Source organism: Primulina eburnea, chromosome 14, assembly GCF_022965805.1.
Source record: "Primulina eburnea isolate SZY01 chromosome 14, ASM2296580v1, whole genome shotgun sequence".
In the NCBI taxonomy this organism is placed as follows: domain Eukaryota; kingdom Viridiplantae; phylum Streptophyta; class Magnoliopsida; order Lamiales; family Gesneriaceae; genus Primulina; species Primulina eburnea.
In genome coordinates this window covers 22709023-22714885 of record NC_133114.1, presented here as the reverse complement: position 1 = coordinate 22714885, position 5863 = coordinate 22709023, and the positions used below count along the sequence as shown (strand labels likewise).

The following is a 5863-nucleotide window of genomic DNA, read 5'->3' as shown; positions in this document are numbered from 1 at the left end:
ATGTGTTCGAGTAAGGGTCATTTCTAGGACGGTTTTAGAATCCCACTTGTTTTACCGGTGCTCCCTCAGGCACATAGAATGGATTGCCATCTTGGCAATCCTGCACATCATGCTCACCCCCACACTTATCACAGAAAATTTCTTGCAGACGCATAGCCGACCCACTCATGCTCATCCCATCAATCTTTCTATTCAAAGCCTCTAACTGTGCTGAAACCGCCGACAAATCATTAACTTGATTAACTCCAGCACCTCGTCTCTGCCTATCAGACTGAGGATGATAGCTACTAGCAGCCATCTCCTCCAATAAATCATATCCTTCCTCCGCCGTCTTTCTCAGTAAGTTACCACAGGCAGCAACATCTATCATAGTACGGTTAGGAGTAAGCAGACCGTAGTAGAAAGTTTGAACAACTAACCCAAGAGGCAGCTCATGGTGTGGACATCTCCTCAACAAGTCCTTGTAGCGCTCTCATGCCTCGTAAAGTGACTCTTGCTCATATTGAGCAAAAGTAGTAATGTCGGCTCTAAGCTTCATAGTCTTCGACGGAGGAAAGTACTTGATTAGGAATGCCTTTTGCCATATCCTCCCATGTAGTAATAGACCCTACAGGCAAACAGTTTAACCACGACTTAGCTTTATCTCTCAGTGAAAATGGAAATAACCGCAAACGAACAGCATCATCAGACACACCATTAAACTTAAAAGTATCACAAATTTCAAGAAAGTCAGCTATATGAGAATTAGGGTCGTCAAGTGCACTTCCCCCAAATTGGACAGTGTTCTGAATCATCTGAATGATAGCTGGCTTGATCTCAAACTGATTAGCTCGGATGACTGGTCTTACGATGCTTGTACGTGCTCCATCAAGAGACGGCTGTGCATAATCCAACATCGGTATACGCCTTGGCTCCTCTCTGTGTTGCTCGTCTTCCATTTTTTCCTTTGCTCTTTGCTGCTGTAGTCGACGTCTAGCTGTGCGTTCAATCTCGGGGTCAAAAGGCTCAAGCTTAAACTCGAGTGATCTTCGCATGCACCACAAGAAAAATCTGCAACACAATGAGAGTATCAAATAACAATAAAATAAATAATACTAAAGAATTTAAATGAAAAATAAAAAATTGTGAATCAACAGTCCCCGGCAACGGCGCCAAAAACTTGATCGAGCAAAACTTGCACAGTGAATAGTCCCAAAATTTATCTTATAAATGAAAGCTCGATTTTAAATATCGCAAGTGCACGATAGTCAAGTTATAATAAACATAAGTGAATAAGAGTATCGTTCCACAAGAACTGCGTTACACTATTTTTATTTTCAAGTAAAATTTCTTTAGCAACGATAAAATGAGTTGATGATTAATCTAATGTAAATTAAACAACTAAAATAATTAAAATGCAAAGAAAACGTATTCAAGAAAGCAATGATTAATTTGGATTAAATCAAATGAGAAATGAATTTGTTGGGAGTTAGCAGTTCACCAACCACTCGTGTTTAAATAATTACACTCGACTTTTACTCGTGCATTCGACGGAATTCCCTAGACTAATTAATATACTCTGTCGAGCTATATTAATACTAATCATAAACATGCAGTACTCAAGTGTCCTCAAATATTTAACAGTTCAAGATTGCATTACATTCTATGGAATCCACTAGCTTTCATTCGGGTGAACTATCACTATCGACACACACCCAATTCCGTATATCTACTAAAATTGTAAATCCGTGGTTTATACTATTTGCTTCTATTGTTAATTATTCTATCGAAATCATCAACAACATGAAATAATGAAAGGAAGTTAGCTAGGCTTCGATTGAAACAAGAGCGAACAATAACATAAACAAATCACTAATAAAAACGTTGAGAAATAATGTTAAACACCGAGTACGGGGTAGGATCCCCTCAAATCCCAACAAATCTAGAGTTTAGCTACTGAAATTCATGATAAAAACCAACAATCAATGTAAGAAATAAAATACTGAATAATGAAAATACTAAAGATGACGATGGATGACGGCCACGACGCGTGTTATACCTATGTTGTTACTGGATTGCCTACCAGCTACGCAGAGGCAGTTGAACGAGCCAAGGCAGTCGAGGCTGGACTTAGGAGAGGAAGTCCAAAATATATTCCTCCACCTTAAGTGTCAGCTCAGCAGCCTGCCCTGCGTCCCAGATGCAGGAAACATTATTCTGTCTGAGAAATTTGTGCATAACTGTGTATTGATCTATGAGGATAATGTGATGTTCTTGAATTTGATTGTCCTCCCAATGCACGACTTTGATTGTATTGTTGGCATGGATATCTTGATGACAAATCGAGCTACCGTTGATTGTTGTCATGGAGTGGTTCGATTTCGACCGATTGATGGACCCAAGTGGAATTTTTATGGCAAGGGTTCCCAAGCCAAAATTCCATTGGCATCTTCCTTGGAAATGTCTCGATTGTTGACTAGCGGAGATGAGGGTTATCTTATCTACGCTATTGATATTTCGAAGAAGGAGTCTTCTCTATCTGAGATTCCTGTTGCAAAAGAGTTTCCGGATGTATTTCCCGATGAGATTCCTGATTTTCCTCCTCATCGAGAAGTTGAGTTTAGTATTGATCTTGTGCCAGGGACTGCTCCCATATCTAAAGCTCCCTATCGCATGGCACCATTGGAATTGAAAGAATTGAAAGAACAATTACAGGATCTTCTCGATAAGGGATATATTCGACCAAGTGTATCACCTCGGGGAGCTCCAGTTTTATTTGTTCGAAAGAAAGATGGTACTATGCGAATGTGTATCGACTATAGACAGCTGAATCGGGCTACTGTGGAAAACAAGTACCCACTTCCACGTATTGATGATTTGTTTGATCAGCTTCAGGGTACTTCTGTTTACTCGAAGATTGATCTTCGTTCTGGGTATCATCAAGTACGAGTTCGAGACGAAGATGTGCCCAAAACTGCTTTTCGTACGAGGTATGGCCACTATGAATTCTTGGTTATGCCTTTTGGTCTCACGAATGCTCCTGCTATCTTTATGGATTTAATGAATCGTGTCTTCCGAGATTATCTTGACCGATTCGTTATTGTTTTTATCGATGATATTCTTGTGTATTCGAAATCGAAAAAGGAGCATGCCGAACATCTGAGACTGGTACTTCAGACTCTTCGTACTAGTCATTTGTATGCCAAATTGTCCAAATGTGAATTCTGGATGGATAAAGTGGTATTTCTAGGCCACGTCATTTCGAGACATGGCATATATGTTGATCATGCGAAGGTCGAAGCTGTATTGAACTGGCCGAGACCTACGAATGTTCCTGAGATCCGTAGCTTCATGGGTTTGGCTGGATATTATCGTCGATTCATCGAAGGATTTTCGAAGATAGCTAAACCTATTACTCAACTGACACAGAAGAATCAGCGATTCATTTGGTCAGATGAATGTGAAGCTAGTTTTCTTGAATTGAAGACGAGATTGACCACAGCACCTGTGCTTACTATTCCCTCAGGTACCGGAGGCTTTGTGGTTTGTACAGATGCGTCTGGTAAAGGTTTGGGCTGTGTTCTAATGCAACACGGCAAAGTAGTTGTTTATGCGTCTCGTCAATTGAAATCTCATGAAACTCGTTATCCTGTTCATGATCTCGAATTGGCTGCCATTGTATTTGCTTTGAAGATTTGGCGCCATTATTTGTACGGATAAAAGTTTGTTATATATTCAGATCATAAGAGTCTGAAATATCTCTTTTCTCAACCTGATCTGAATATGAGGCAACGCAGGTGGATGGATCTCCTGAAAGATTTTGATTGTGAGATTCAATATCACCCTGGGTCGGTGAATGTTACTGCGGATGCCCTGAGCCGTAAAGTTCATGATTCTGTTTTAGCTTCTGTCAATGTCGCCAAAGTACACGAGGATATATGTACTTCTGGTTGGACTTTTCACTCGAATTGGAATTCTGTTACTCTCTCTGCATTGCAAATTGAGCCGAACTTGATAACGAAAATACGAAAGGCCCAACGAAGCGATGCTCAGATTCAGAAGTCGAAAGAACTTGTATCTGCTGGACATCAGTCTGGATTTCAGATTTCTTCTGATGGTTCTTTACGACTCAATGGTCGGCTGGTAGTTCCTGATGATTCTGATTTGAGATCTGCCCTTCTTCGAGAAGCACATTGTAGCAAATACAGTATTCACCCTGGAGGCCGAAAGATGTATTTGACATTGAGACCTCAATTCTGGTGGAAACGTATGAAGAAGGACATTGCTGAGTTTATTTCGAAATGTCTTGTCTGCCAGCAAGTGAAAGCCGAGATAATGAAACCTGGAGGATTGCTCCATAGTCTTGAAATCCCGAAATGGAATTGGGAGCATATTGCTATGGATTTTGTGACTCATTTACCTCGTTCGCCCAAGGGCTGTGATGCTATTTGGGTGATTATTGATCGGCTTTCAAAATTTGCGCATTTTATTCCGTATGAACGGACTTATCCTTATAAAAGAATGACCCGTTTATACATTGAGAATGTTGTGAGAGTGCACGATGTGCCAGTCTCAATTGTATCTGATCGTGATCCCAGGTTTGCTTCTTAATTCTGGGGTAGTTTTCAAGAAGCTATGGGTACGCGTTTGGCTATGAGTACTGCTTATCATCCTCAAACTGATGGCCAGACTGAGCGTACGATTTAGACTCTAGAGGATATGTTACGTGCGATTGTGATGGATTTCAGAATGGGATGGCAAGATGCCTTACCATTGGTTGAATTTTCTTATAATAATAGCTTTCAGACGAGTATCGGTATGGCACCGTTTGAAGCTCTATATGGGGGACGATGTAGATCACCGTTATTCTGGGATGAAATTGGTGAGAGACAATTGACTGGACCTGAAATGATACAGGAAATGAACGATAAGGTTCAGTTGATTCGGCAGCGGATGAAAGCTGCTCAGGATCGTCAAACGAGTTATGCGAATAAACGAAGACGACCTTTGGAATTCCAGAAAGGTGACAGAGTGTTTTTGAAAATATCTCCCTTTAGAGGCACTGTTCGATTCGGCATGCGAGGGAAATTATCTCCTCGATATGTTGGTCCATACGAGATTCTGGATCGAGTTGGTGATCTTGCGTATCGATTGGCATTGCCACCAGCTCTATCTGCTATTCACGATGTGTTTCATGTTTCTATGTTGAGGAAATATGAACCTGATCCATCACATGTACTTGCACCTGATGAGGTTGAACTGGATCATTCTCTTTCCTATGTCGAACAACCTGTTCGTATTATGGATCGAAAGGAAAAGATATTGAGAAACAAATCGATTCCTTTGGTACGAGTGCAATGGACACGACATGGTGTTGAAGAATCGACATGGGAATTGGAGAGCAAGATGCGAGATTCGTATCCGCATTTGTTTGATTCTACGACATCTATTCCATTGTATTCGATGTATTCTGATCCTTATTCTGATTTTAGTTTTGATATGTACTATAACTGGTGACATAGGTATGTTTGCCCATGTTATGTATATAGAAATGTTTGAGATTTCGAGGACGAAATCTTTTAAGAGGGGGAGAAATGTGAGACCCCGAGACTAAAATAGCTTTGATGGCATTTTGGTAAATAAGTTGAAAAATATTCAATTTATTTTGATGGCATTTTCGTATATAAATTGAAAAATAATGAATTAATTTTAAGGGCAAAATGGTAAAGAGTGACATATCTTTTTCATATGAAGCCCAAATGATTTGAGATTTGGATATGACGTAGAAAACTCAAAGATATAGACGTTTCATGTTTGGAGTTTTGAAAAATTGGATCGTTTGGCTGGTCTGAAGGGATATACCGAAGTTAAAATGTTAAATAGT

At 40.0% G+C, this 5863-nt stretch overlaps 1 non-coding gene across 1 annotated transcript; it reads left to right on the top strand.

Moving 5' to 3' along the window:
- Positions 1 to 428: 428 nt before the first annotated feature.
- Positions 429 to 535, top strand: LOC140813400 (small nucleolar RNA R71). The gene has a single exon (XR_012113935.1). It is a non-coding gene; the product is annotated as a small nucleolar RNA R71 (small nucleolar RNA).
- Positions 536 to 5863: the final 5328 nt, after the last annotated feature.